Source organism: Rattus norvegicus, chromosome 1 (genome assembly GCF_036323735.1).
Source record: "Rattus norvegicus strain BN/NHsdMcwi chromosome 1, GRCr8, whole genome shotgun sequence".
NCBI classification, from domain to species: domain Eukaryota; kingdom Metazoa; phylum Chordata; class Mammalia; order Rodentia; family Muridae; genus Rattus; species Rattus norvegicus.
In genome coordinates this window covers 237,103,262-237,115,796 of record NC_086019.1, presented here as the reverse complement: position 1 = coordinate 237,115,796, position 12,535 = coordinate 237,103,262, and the positions used below count along the sequence as shown (strand labels likewise).

The window sequence follows — 12,535 nt, the reverse complement described above, 5'->3', positions numbered from 1 at the left end:
GTGAGTTAGTAGCAACGATTTTTCCATCCACTTTACTTCTGTTAGCAGTGATCACAAACCAGCCTGGTAATTTATTTCTCAGAAATAAGAAGGGAGCGGGCGCTCTGTAGGTCCTAAGGCTTTCCTTTGCAAAACCTACTACAAATTCCCCATGGTTTTGATCTCAGTCTTACCTTATTGATCCTGTCCTGATTTCTCCCTTCCTTGCAGCTGCAGTTTCTCCTCCGTGCAGAGCGCCTTGGGCTCTTTTTATGACCCAGAACTTGGCAGAGAACCAAATGGTCTTGGAAGAGAACTGTGGGAGGCAGGATTGGGGCCAGTTTTTCTCACTTCTTTTCAATAAGCTAATAACATTCTCGTCAACATTCCTGGTATGGTTCCATAAGCATCTAAGACTACTGATTTCTGCCTCCCCTCTGCCTTTCCTTTATCTCTTGATTTTCTATGTGTGTTGGGGGTGGGTGGTGGTGAGGGACGAGGTCTTGCCATGTAGCCTAGGCTGGCCTCTTAATTCACAATCTTACTGCCTTGGCCTCCAGGGATGAAACTATAAGATCAGCACACCCATTCTCCTCGTCTGCCTTAATTATAAAATTTAACTTCTGAGTGATGGATTTTGTCCACCCGCACCTTCCAGACTCATACCAGAATTAGCTCACGTACATCCCTCTCCCATCTTGTGTCCCGACTCCTTCTCTGGCCCTCACCTTCACAGTTTGGCTCATGGTAAGCCAGTGGCTCCCAAGTTTTACCTTCAGCATTCCTTTATCGACACTCTTCTGGTTTTCTATTTCACTTTTGTCAAGGGCTTATTTTGCAACCTTCACTAAGGTGCCAGTTTTTCTTACAAATTCTTTGATAATAAAATCATTCCCTATGGCACATCAGAAATAGGCAGCTTGTCTATAGATAAAATCTCTCAGAGCTCCATGTACCTCAACGTAGCTGACCTGCCTCCCTACTCTGACCACAGGGCAATTAAACTACTAAAAATAATGATAATGATAATAATACTGATGATGATGATGATAATACTACTAATAATACTAATACTGCTACTAATAATAATGGAAAGCAAATACCCGTTGTTTGAAGAGTCCACATGGGGAAAGAAGAAACAAAAATCCTGTTGGATAACTAGACTAAGGTGATTACTTCATACGATGTAGTGACCATCAAGACTGTAAAATCTGTGGTTCCCATACAGAACAAACAAGGTCGCTTGATGAAAAAAATAAAGATATGTTTCTAGAGATAAGTGGTGTTTGCTTTCTTGCATAGAAAGTTCATTTCAAAGAGGTTGATGTGGAGTTGAAGTAGAGACAACTTCCTTCCCCTGTCAAAAGGACCAGCGCTCCTTTCTCTTAGCAGCTAAGCAGCACCAGGAACAGATCCCTAGTGACAGGCAGCCAGAGCCTGACTGGATGAACCTGGAGGACCATATGGTGGCTGGTGGAGGGTGGTACATCTTAAGAGAGGAACAGGAACGCCAGGTCCTGCTACCTTCAGCTCTGTGAGGAGATATGGTTAGGTTGAGAGAACAGAGGAGGGAGAAGCTAAGAGACAGATGGAGGTCACTCACACAGTAACTACCCTCACCACGTGGTAGAAAGAGTAAGTTGCATGTGTCCCATGACTCAAATTTAAAATTAAACTGTCACTGCACTTGCTACAATCCTTAAGAAAACTGAAATCTTCTCAGGTTTGCTCACTAATGAACAATGGAAATTATATAAAGAGAACAGAGATAGCTCCTGGGAGGATTCCCCTCATTAACCATTATTCACCAGGCAAGCTTTAGCCTACTGAATCATGGGCTAGTGGGTGGAAAAAAATCCCCTGACCATCAGACAGTTAGTTACCCGTCTGGGAAGTCACCATGATAACTCTTGATATCATTCCCAACCTCTTCACTCATTCACTTCGTGCTGTGACAAAGAACACAACTAGAAAAGAAAGTGTTGTCTACCAAGTGAATGGGGTTGAGGCCACTGATGAGCCCAGCGTTTGCTTGTGGAAGTCATGAACATGACTCACTGTCCCTCTTAGTTCTCCATGTTAGTGCCAGCAGGAACCTTCGGAGGTCCCCACTTAGGGGACCCCACCCCACCCGTGTTTGGGAATCTTGATGTACACGGTAGAAAGGAAGTTCATGTTGAATCATGATAAAGCAAAGTTGGATTTATTAAGGATATGAGCAGGGACATATGGAAAGACAGATGTGACTTAACGATACCCACGTAGATGACATTATATATTTTAAAGTTAAGTTGCTTGAAGCAGTGGTTCCCAACCTCCCAAGCTGGCACCCTTAAGATACAGCTGCACATGTCATGGTGACCCCCAACCATAAAATCACCTTTGTTGCTACTTCCTAGCTGTAATTTTGCTACTGTTATGAATAGTAATGCAAACATCCGTGCTTTCCAGTGGTTCTAGGTGACCCTTGTGAAAGGGTTGTTTGACCCTTATGGGGTGGAGACCCACAGGTTGAGAACCACTGGCTTGAAGAGTCTATTTTTCCACCAAGGTCCAGAGATGAAGCAAAGGTTAAACTTCTAATCTTATGAAGTTAACTATGAAATGTGGGGGTCAGTTGACTTAATTTCTCTTTGCATGAGGAATTTCCTTTTGTAAGTGAAATTATGAGATGGTTCATTAAGTGTACCACTCATCTCTATGGGCGTCGGTTATATTCAACTCAAAGGTCACGTGCACTCTGGCTCTGAGTCAACGTGGTTTGCTGTGACTTAGTACTCTTTTCTGAGATGAATCTCTCAGAAAAAAAAGGAGTCTTTCTCTGTAGGCAGTCTTTATAACGTGGCTTTTAGTTTTGTTTGAATATTTTATTTTCACCAATGAGAAGTCCAGATCAAATGAACCAGTCACTTCTTGACTTTTCCCAGCTTTCTGCCCTGATTTGGGAAAATATTTGAGGCCATCTCCCTACCTCTGCTAGGTAGGCCTCAGACCACGCTGCCCAAAGAAGAGATTCCATGCATCTGACAAGTTTAGCTTGGCTTAGCGTGTCTCAGACCTTTCCCAGAACCACAGACAGTTTCTAAAACTTTTTTTTTATAGAGATAGCATCTAGCTTGGAACTCACAGACAATCCCTCTGGGATTGAAGAGGTATGCCACCACATCAGACTTAAGATAAAACCTTAACCAAAACTATCATGTATGCCGACCTCTGTATGTTAGACAAGCACTATTGCTTAAGTCCTCTCGTCTTGGGAGGCTTCCAGACACCAGAGTTCTGCAGAAGAAATGCAAAGAAGCCTGCCAATCCAGCAAGATGTGCCACCGTGCCCACATCCGAGGAATGTCCTGAGAGAAGCAGCATCCAGAACGTTGATTGTTTGCCCACCCCCCCCATTTGTACAGAGGCACCGACAGTGTTTTAATCATGCTCCACTTCCTTCCTCAGTCCCACCACAGTGCGAAGAACGTTTTATAGAGTGTGCAAAATTTCCTCATTTTCTTCTTAATCAAAAAAAAAAACTATTTTATGTACATGTGTGTGCACGTGGGTGCATGCATGTGCGCCAGGGTGCAGATCAGTGCAGGCATCCGGTCCTCTGGAACAGAGTTACAGGTGACTGGGGTCGGCCATTTGGGTGCCGAGAACTGAACCTGGGTCCTTTGCAAGAGCAACACATATTCTTAAGTGCTGAGCCATCTCCCCAGCTCCAGTTTACTCGTCTTCAATAATGCAATAAATACTATTATCACAGTGTGCTGCTACTTTTAAATAGGTACTAAATCACTAGAGAGAGCCATTGTTATTTCTCCTCGATCTCATAACCCCAAGGGCGTTCCCATGGCTCACAATCACCTCCACCTAAAACAGGAAAATAATCACTTTTCTGTTGAGGCCTAGTAAGGAGAGAGGTCAACAAAGAAGCATATTGACTTTTCTCCCACTGAAACTGTTCCAAGAGTGGCTGACCCTTCAGCTGGAGTCCCTCGATAAGATGTGTTTATCAACCTTGCATACTACACGCATAGCCAAGCCAGAGAACGGATGTGTCACTTCCCCCGACTCCTTGTACAATAGACAGAGCTAAGTACTTACTGTAAACACCAGTCTGCTTCTGCAATTCATCACCCAGTGAAAACTGACTAAACCCTGTCACCTTGTCTGGAAGAGACTTCCCACAAGGGCAGCCTATGAAATCAGGCTGTATGAACCCACAGCAGAGTTGAAAGACTCAGGGTATAAAGAAGCCCACAGAAGCCATCCAGCCCACAGCCTAAGTACTCCCTACAGATATTTGACTCATTGGTCATGTCTCTTTGAGGACATAAATTCCAGTCTTCTGATTTTTTTTTCATCTTTTGAGACAGGGTTTCTCTGTGTAACAGCTCTAGGTGTTCTGGAACTCAATTTGTAGGCCAGTCAGGTCTTGAACTCAGCCTCTTGAGTGCTAGAAATAAAGGCATGACCCTCTACCACCCAGCCCAGACAGTCTTCTGATTCTTAGTGACTGCAAAATGTCTTTTAAAAAAAAAATACGGGTACTTTAAATCTGTGTACAAAGTTTCTTACTGGTAGAGTGTGTTCCTAGATTTTCCTCTTTTTAATTCGTCTTGGGGTAGTGCAGTAAGACCCTTGTTCTTTTGCAGATCTATACCTCCCATATGCTTAGATGCAGATTCATTACACAGAACAAAGAAAGTCCAAAAGCCAAAGACTCAACCAAACCAAAGCCTGGGCATGCCCAAAGCTGTCCCTGTCTGCCATTTTAATCTGAGGAGCATGGGCTCCGTGTCCTGCTGGTTAGTTTTTGTCACCGTGACATAAGCAAGGTTCATCTTGGAACCTCAGCTGAGAAAACGCCCCTAGAAGACAGAACGGTAGATAGGTCTGGAAGACAGTTTCTTGATTAACGATTGCTGTCAGAGGGTCCTGGTCAGGTGGTTCTGAAATGTATTTTTAAAAAAACAGCAAAACAAAACAGTAACAAAAATCAAGTTAAACAAGTCATGAAGTGCAACCCAGTAAGCAGCACCTTTCCAAGGTCTGTTTCAGTTCCTGCCTCCGGGTTCCTGCTTGGAGCTCCTGTCCCGGTTTCCTTTGGACCTCAATTGTAAGTGACATAAACTCATTCCTCCCCAAGTTGATTTTGGTCATGGTGTTTATTACAGCAGTAGGAACCCAACAGCATGGAGATCTTTCCTTGAACTAGAACCTTATACTAGTCAGGGATGTTCTCACCCTTTAAATGCTTTTTCCTACATGTTTCCTTCATTTGAGGAGGGGAGGGGGAAGGGAGAAGAGAATTGAAGGAGATACTACGGGGTGAGACAGAATTGAGGAACACTGAAGAGTGATATTGGAAACCTAGTGCAGTGGAAACTTATTAAAATACATGAAGGCAATGCTAACGAAGTCTCCAAATGATGAGGGAGGGAGAAACAGTCCTGACTGGATATCGTTTGCTGGCAAATCCCCAACTCTAAGCCAGTTCCAGTAACTGGAGTGGGTTACATCCAATTCCATTGAGTCGTTGGACGAAGGGGTCCTATGGAAATCCCCAAACAGCCCAGATTGCTGCCAAGACATAAGTTGCTATCCACAAACTGACAGCAAGTTCCCATTTAAAACAAGGAAGAAGAAGAAACTATAAAGATAATTTTAAAAAAAATCAGTCAGGCAGTGGTGGTGCACATGCATGGCACAAGGCAGGCAGAGGCAGGCAGATCTCTGAGTTCAAGGCCTGCCTTGTTTCCAGAACAGCCAGGGCTATACAGAGAAATTGTCTCAAAAAACAACAGAAAATTAATGACTTATTTTATTTTATGTGCATGAATACTTAGCCTGTGTGTGTGTGTGTGTGTGTGTGTGTGTGTGTGTGTGTGTGTGCATGTACCACATGTATGCCTGATACCTGTGGATGTCAGAAGACAGCATCTGACTCTCTGGAACTGGAGTTACAGACGGTTATAATCCACCATATACACCCTGGGACTTGAACCTGGGTCCTCTGCAAGAGTAGCAAGTGTTTTTACCCACTGAGCCATCTCTCCAGCCTAGTATGCCACATTGTTTATTCATTTTCATTAATGGACACTTAAGTTCCTTCCTTTTGTTAGGTTTTGTGTTACAATGACCGGTTCCTATGCTGTGTGCCCAGTAGCAGGAATGCTGGGCCATATGGAGATTTTTCTTTTCTTTTTTGCCAGGAATGACGGTTTACTTATATTACTGTCTAAACATATAACCTTACATTGTCCCTTAAAATAACACAAACCATGTAAAACGACCATTTAAACTATGGATTTTCTGCTCGTGCCTATTCTAATGTCTGCGTTGCACTGGGGGAGAACATTGAAATCTGAGGCTACTGTGGTCCTAAAAAAAGTCCTGATGCTACTAGTTACTGTGTTCAAGAGTGTGCGACACAATTTACAGACACGTAACATTTAGTATTTAACAGAAACCTGAGAACAGAATTGTATGCAATAGTGAGATGAGATGTTTTTAATAGATCACTTTAAGTAATGTTAAAGTAGTATCAAGAAGACATTCAGATTCTTAGAATTTGTAGTAGCATTTCATCCATCACGAATCTTCTCTATGTGCACATAAATTGTATGTCCACGAAGCTGTTAGGTTTTGACAAGTGGTTGGGACAATAGTCACAATGTCTCTCAAAGGCTGGTTTCTCACATCAAAAGTCAGTTCTGTGTCTTTCATTCTCTTAACTGTCATGCTTAATTTTCAGGTTATCCCAAAATAAGTACTTTTGTGACACTCATTCATGACCATTATGTCTAAGACTCAAGCATTTGCTTTAAATTCTTTAGCTATGCTTGATGAAATTTAGAGCATTCATCATAACTTATTTTCAAGAAGGAACAAGGTTGCTTCTCATATCCGTGTAGAACGTTGTATTTTAATACCTTTCATTCCCACCATTACATGTTTTGTAGAAAGTGGAGGAATATTAGCCTGGATAGCAAGAGATTTACTTTTGAGTCAGGTGCAGTGGCCCCTGCCTGGAGCATTCAGATCACAGAGGGAACAGGATTGTCAGTTCAAGGGTAGTTTTGAGGTATATATCGAGATCTTATCAGTAAAAAGGGGTGAGGGAATAGAGAAAAGAAGAGAAGAGAAGGGAAGGGAAGAGAAGGGAAGAGGAGGGAAGGGAAGAGAAGGGAAGGGGAGGGAAGGGAAGGGAAAGGAAGGGGAGGGAAGGGAAGGGAAGGGGAGGGGAGGGGAGGGGAGGGAAAAGGGAAGGGAAGGGAAGAGAAGGGAAGGGAGGGGAGGGGTAGGGAGGGGAGGGGAGGGGAGGGAAAAGGGAAGGGAAGGGAAGGGAAGGGAAAAGGGAAGGGAAGGGAAGGGAAGGGAAGGGAAGGGGAGGGGAGGGGAGGGGAGGGGAGGGGAGGGGAAGGGAGGGGAGGGGAGGGGAGGGAAAAGGGAAGGGAAGGGAAGGGAAGGGAAAAGGGAAGGGAAGGGAAGGGAAGGGAAGGGAAGGGAAGGGAAGGGAAGGGAAGGGAAGGGAAGGGAAGGGAAGGGAAGGGAAGGGAAGGGAAGGGAAGGGAAGGGAACGGAACGGAACGGAACGGAACGGAACGGAACGGAACGGAACGGAACGGAACGGAACGGAACGGAACGGAACGGAACGGAACGGAACGGAACGGAACGGAACGGAACGGAACGGAAAAGACCAAGCTATATCCTTCGCTAGGTCAGAGCGACAGCAAGCATTCTTAGTTTTGTGCTCATTTGCCAAAAGTGGGGCCTTCTTGGTAATTTGCAGGTATAGTAACTCAAGTTATGATGAAATATGCTGAAGAAAAAATGTGAAATCAAGTACTCTTATGTTGATTGCCTCATCAAAAATAAGTGGGTGTAATCAAAGGTTGATATATTCTCCTAGGGTGGTCCCCTCACTAGCTACATGCACTGGCTCATACCCACCAGACGTTTTCTTGAGTCTCCTCTTAGAGGCAAGACGCAAGCTCACACCAGCCCAGAAATAAAAGAGACAGTGCCTTACAAGGAGAGTCCCCTCCGAAGTACCTTACAGATCCACGTGTAACTTAGGAACAGGTCCTGTGTCTTCTCATTAAAACTTAGATGGCCAGAGGTGAGAGTCCTTTGAAGCATCACCCTTAACTGGTGATATGGGATGCAATAATCTAAAAATCAGCATCCTTTTGTGCAATGGCGTTATCCAGGCCTTTCAGCCATTTCTGCTGATCTCTCCTTTTGACTCCAAATGCTTCTCTCTAGTGTCTGTGCTCTGAAAGGGTGCAGGACATGCTGTGATAAGATGTGTTTTCTCTCCAGACATCTGCTATGACTCATATAAAATCATAGGAAATATGACATTTTATACAAATAGATTAAAATATAACCCAGATGTGAAAATATCTGCAGTAAGATTTTTCTTCTAAAACCGTACGTATTGCCCCTCTCACACTGGGCCGTGGTTTTTTAGAGTAGGACTCCTCACTCACATTTGACTTAGGGTCTCCCAAAATGAGGGATTAGCTTTGGACCACATTTCTCTTCTGAGAATTAGGATTTCCAGAATTCATTTCCGTCGCGACCCAGTTGTTGTTGTCGTCTGTTTATATTTTTATTGCATCTTAGGATAAGATTTGACTGAGACAAAATCTCAGGAATCTCTGTTCATAAATCCAAACCGTATTCTAGCAAGTGCCAAGTGAGGGTAATGCAGAAAACTAAAATGCCCGGAGTGCTTGCTGAATGCCAAGGCTCTTTTCATATGTGGTCATTATTTATACTGCTATACATCACCTCATCTATATAATACCCCTAGGAGGGAAACTGAGGCTAGTTTTCTTGCCCAAGTTAACGGCGTAAATAGACAATGGAGCTGGGTTTCAACCCAGGGATGTCTGGTCACCTTTACGTGTCTGCTACCGCCGTTGGACGGTGTGGCTACTGTCTTCTGGGACGCTGAAAGTCCACCAGCTTCCTGAAGCTGTAAGAACGCGGGAGTCCATCGTCCTCTCCACCCCGGGCTCCGCTCACAGCTTCTCTCTTCTTTTATTCTCCTGGTCCTTCCCCCAACACCGGCCTTTGACAAAATTCCATCTGCAGCTGCAAGGGGGTCTGGGAAAGTAGTTGGCAGAGCTTTCCACACCACCCTGCTCCCCGGAAGTAGCGCCTTATCACTGACCCACTTGACTTTATAATGCTCACTTTGTGTAAACTGTGTAGCAATTCAGTGTTCCAGGGATGAGTGGCTTGGCGCTCTCTCCTGACTTCAGAAGAAAAGGGATATTTATTGGAACGACATTGCATGACTCACGTTAATACTGGAAACCTATAGAAACCAGTTTCAGAAAGAGCAGGCGCCAATCACCGGAAAGCCGTGGCTGGCGTGGAGACTGCAAAGTGTCCCTGTTCCAAGGAGGTTATTACAACCCCCCTTACATCCTCAGATTCTGAACCAGTCAAAGTTCCTTGTGTCCTGGTTACTTCATAACTGTAATTTTGCTACTTTTATAAGTTGCAAAGAAAATATCTGATATGCAGCTCCACAGGTAGAGAATAATAATTATTATTTTTGGATAATAATTTTATGGTGTAGGCCCATCTTCCTCCAACAGTTGGTTGCCTGGAACTTGGTTGAGTCATCTTAGACATAACATTTAGGAACCTCCTTTCCCTTGAGCCTTCTAAGCCCCCAGACAGTTTGGACGTGAAATTCCCCACTGACTCATGTGTCTGAATGTTTGCTTGGTGGTGCAGTTTAGGGACACTATGGAACTCTGGGGACTCAGGGATGGATGATGGCAGGTATCCCTGCCCTGCTCCTGGTCTCATTCTCAGCTATTTCTCTGCTGTGGGGATATAAGAAGCCCCCCCTACCCACCAGGGCCATAAACATGGTGACAGCGGACTAAATTTCTTCTATTGTGAGCCCAAATAAACGGCTCCTCCTCTGAGGTGCTGTCCTCAGGTAATTTGTCATGGCAGCTAAAAAAAAAAAAAAAAAAAAAAAAAAAAATTCTATGTTGAACCAGAGAGTTGATAAAACTTGGAACTTTGGAGAGGATCCCTTAAGAGGAGTTCAAGTTTCATTTGAATGGGAAGAGAGTTTTTGATGAACTTTGAACTTTTGAATCTGATGAAGATTTCTAGCCATCTTATTTGTTCCCTATGGAGAATGATCTGCTACAGTCGTGCTTTTGATGGTGTTGTTTGGAATCAATGGGTTTATTAAGTATATAGCAAGCAGGAGTAAAAGACTAAAACAGCAGCAGATTTGGGCTATCTTGGTATAAACACAATCAGCCTTTGCTTCTGATGGACGAAGTGCCCTTGGCAGAGAGTCCTCTTCTGGGTGAGACTTTCAATTTTCCCTCTTTCTCCTTTTCACTGTTAATTGTTTGCATAATTGGCTTATTAAGGATGGGTGGCTCTGATAGAGCATTGGTCTCCAAGCCAAAGTACCACCATTGTCATGAATTCAATTGTGCCTGCCTGGAAGACATCACCACAGCTGGCTTTATTGACTCTTGGTAACCTCACAATACATTAGTTGACAGTCACTGATGTGTGCAGGACTATTTCTGAGCCAAAGTGTCATCCTCCCAAGTTTAGCTGTGTCACTTGCAACAGATTGCCACAGGTAGGCTTGTAGATTTGTTGACTGTTCATAGTTTTCATAGAAGAAGAGGCAGGGAAAGTCATGGGACTCCATCCAAGTATCTGGCCATGCCTCTCCAGGCAGTTATATATAATTCTTTCCTAATTGTAAATGTCCTCAGGAAGGAGCTAGAAGTACATAGATTGGGAAGGACTAGGGAGGGGGCTCCATCTTTGGAGATGTTGGGGACTTGGGGGTGTTATCATCTATGCAGGGTACAGACCTTATATTGTGGCTACTTTATGCTCCTACCTTCTTACCTACTGCTCTGTATGTAAGCCTAATAAGCTCATTGTTTCCTCAGAGTGAACTGGTGTGGAATTGTACCTCATTTGTTTGCAACTTTATTAGGAAGGGAGGCAGATGTCGCCTGGTTTCCCCTTGTCACAGAGAACTTCTTACAACAGTGGCTGAGCCTGGTTTATTGGGGGTGACCAAGGCCCAAGTTGTTACTCTTATAACTGTCATATTTAAAAGGGGTATGGGAGGCCTCAGTTTCAAACCATCTTTTCTCTTTATGCAGTATCCTTTCCTAGGGCTATTCCATGTTCACATCTACAGCTGCTTTATCAGGCAATGACTCTCAAATCTCTGTCACAATCCGCACACATCTTTCTGTCTTTTAAACTTTGATGGAACAACCCACAAACATCTGCGGTATGCCATGCTCGAAATGGAAGTACTTTTCCATTCACCCCGCCCTTCTCCTTACTCCAGCAAATGGTGGTGTCAATTGCCCAAATAAAAACTTAGGTGTTGTTTTGTTTTGTTTTGTTTTTTTTATCTCTCCTTTTCTTCCATATATTCTCTAACCTATAAATTTCCATTTGATGGAGAACCAAATCCTCTCCACTCTCTTTCCCAAGCATCTCCGGAATCCACGTTCCTCTCTCTGTATGGGACTCTACTGTACTGATAGATGTTCGAGTAGCTAATTTAAAAATGCACCAGAATGGGAGGAATAACCGAGTCTCTGATGGTTTAGCTGAATTCCAAGGAAGAGGTCGACGCAGGAAAGCACTGTTGCTCCTTGCTTTCTCCTGTGGGAGAAAAAATGCTGGGAGAATACATTCACCATCAGAAGCGCTGAAAGGCTGGAATTGGGGCCAAAGATGAGTAAGATACAGGAAGGTTAGCTGCGGGAAATACTGAGCACTGAGTCCAAAAGGAGAATGTGCATTTAAGGTTTAAGACTCAGTGATAAGGAAAAGTCCTCCAAAGGAGGTGCTTGCATGAGAGATGCAAACTTGTGAAAGTGCAACTGACAGCATACAAGCCCTCGACTGGAAAGACTGCCATACCTTGGCTCTGTGCCGTGTCAGCTGCAGAAAAGCCGTGCTTTTCCCTATGAGTCCTCCCAGGGAAAGCTCCTAATTACCTATGGTCAAGTTTGAAGGATTACCTAGGATTTTGCCCAGGTCTTGTTCTAATCCCACAACCTCTGTCCAGCAATCCCACCCAGGATATAGTCCTCTCTAGCCTCCAGAGTTATAAGATCCTCCTCATGGGTGGCCTCAAGCCTATTGTCTTAGTTTGGGTTTCCACTACTGTGAAGAGACACCATGACCAAGGCAACATTTATAAAGTATGTTTCATTAGAGCTGGCTTACAGTTTGAGAGCTTCAGTCCATTATTATCATGGCAGAAAGCATGGCACTGTCCAGGCAGACATTGCAGTATGCAAGCTGGAGAAGCAGAGAGGTCTATGCCTTGTTCTGAAGGCTGCCAGGAAGAGAGACTTTTCTGCAGGTAGCCAGGAGGAGAATCTCTTCTATGCTAGGTGGAGCTTGAGCATAGGACCTTAAAGCACAACCCCAGAAGGATGAACTTCCTCTAACATAGCTATACCCACTCCAACAAGGCCACACTTCCTAATAGTGCCACTGCCCGTGGGCCAAG

General features: G+C 44.1%; 1 protein-coding gene across 4 annotated transcripts in view; it reads right to left on the bottom strand.

The window, feature by feature from the left end:
- Positions 1–319, bottom strand: part of Il33 (interleukin 33) — a 34,420-nt gene extending 34,101 nt beyond the window's left edge. Inside the window, exon 1 of one of the 4 annotated variants that reach the window (XM_039084456.2) lies at positions 174–319. The gene's annotated coding sequence lies outside the window, so the exon portion shown is untranslated. The remainder of the gene's footprint in view (positions 1–173) is intronic. The other 3 variants (XM_039084466.1, XM_063268631.1, NM_001419498.1) reach the window with 3 other exon arrangements.
- Positions 320–12,535: the final 12,216 nt, after the last annotated feature.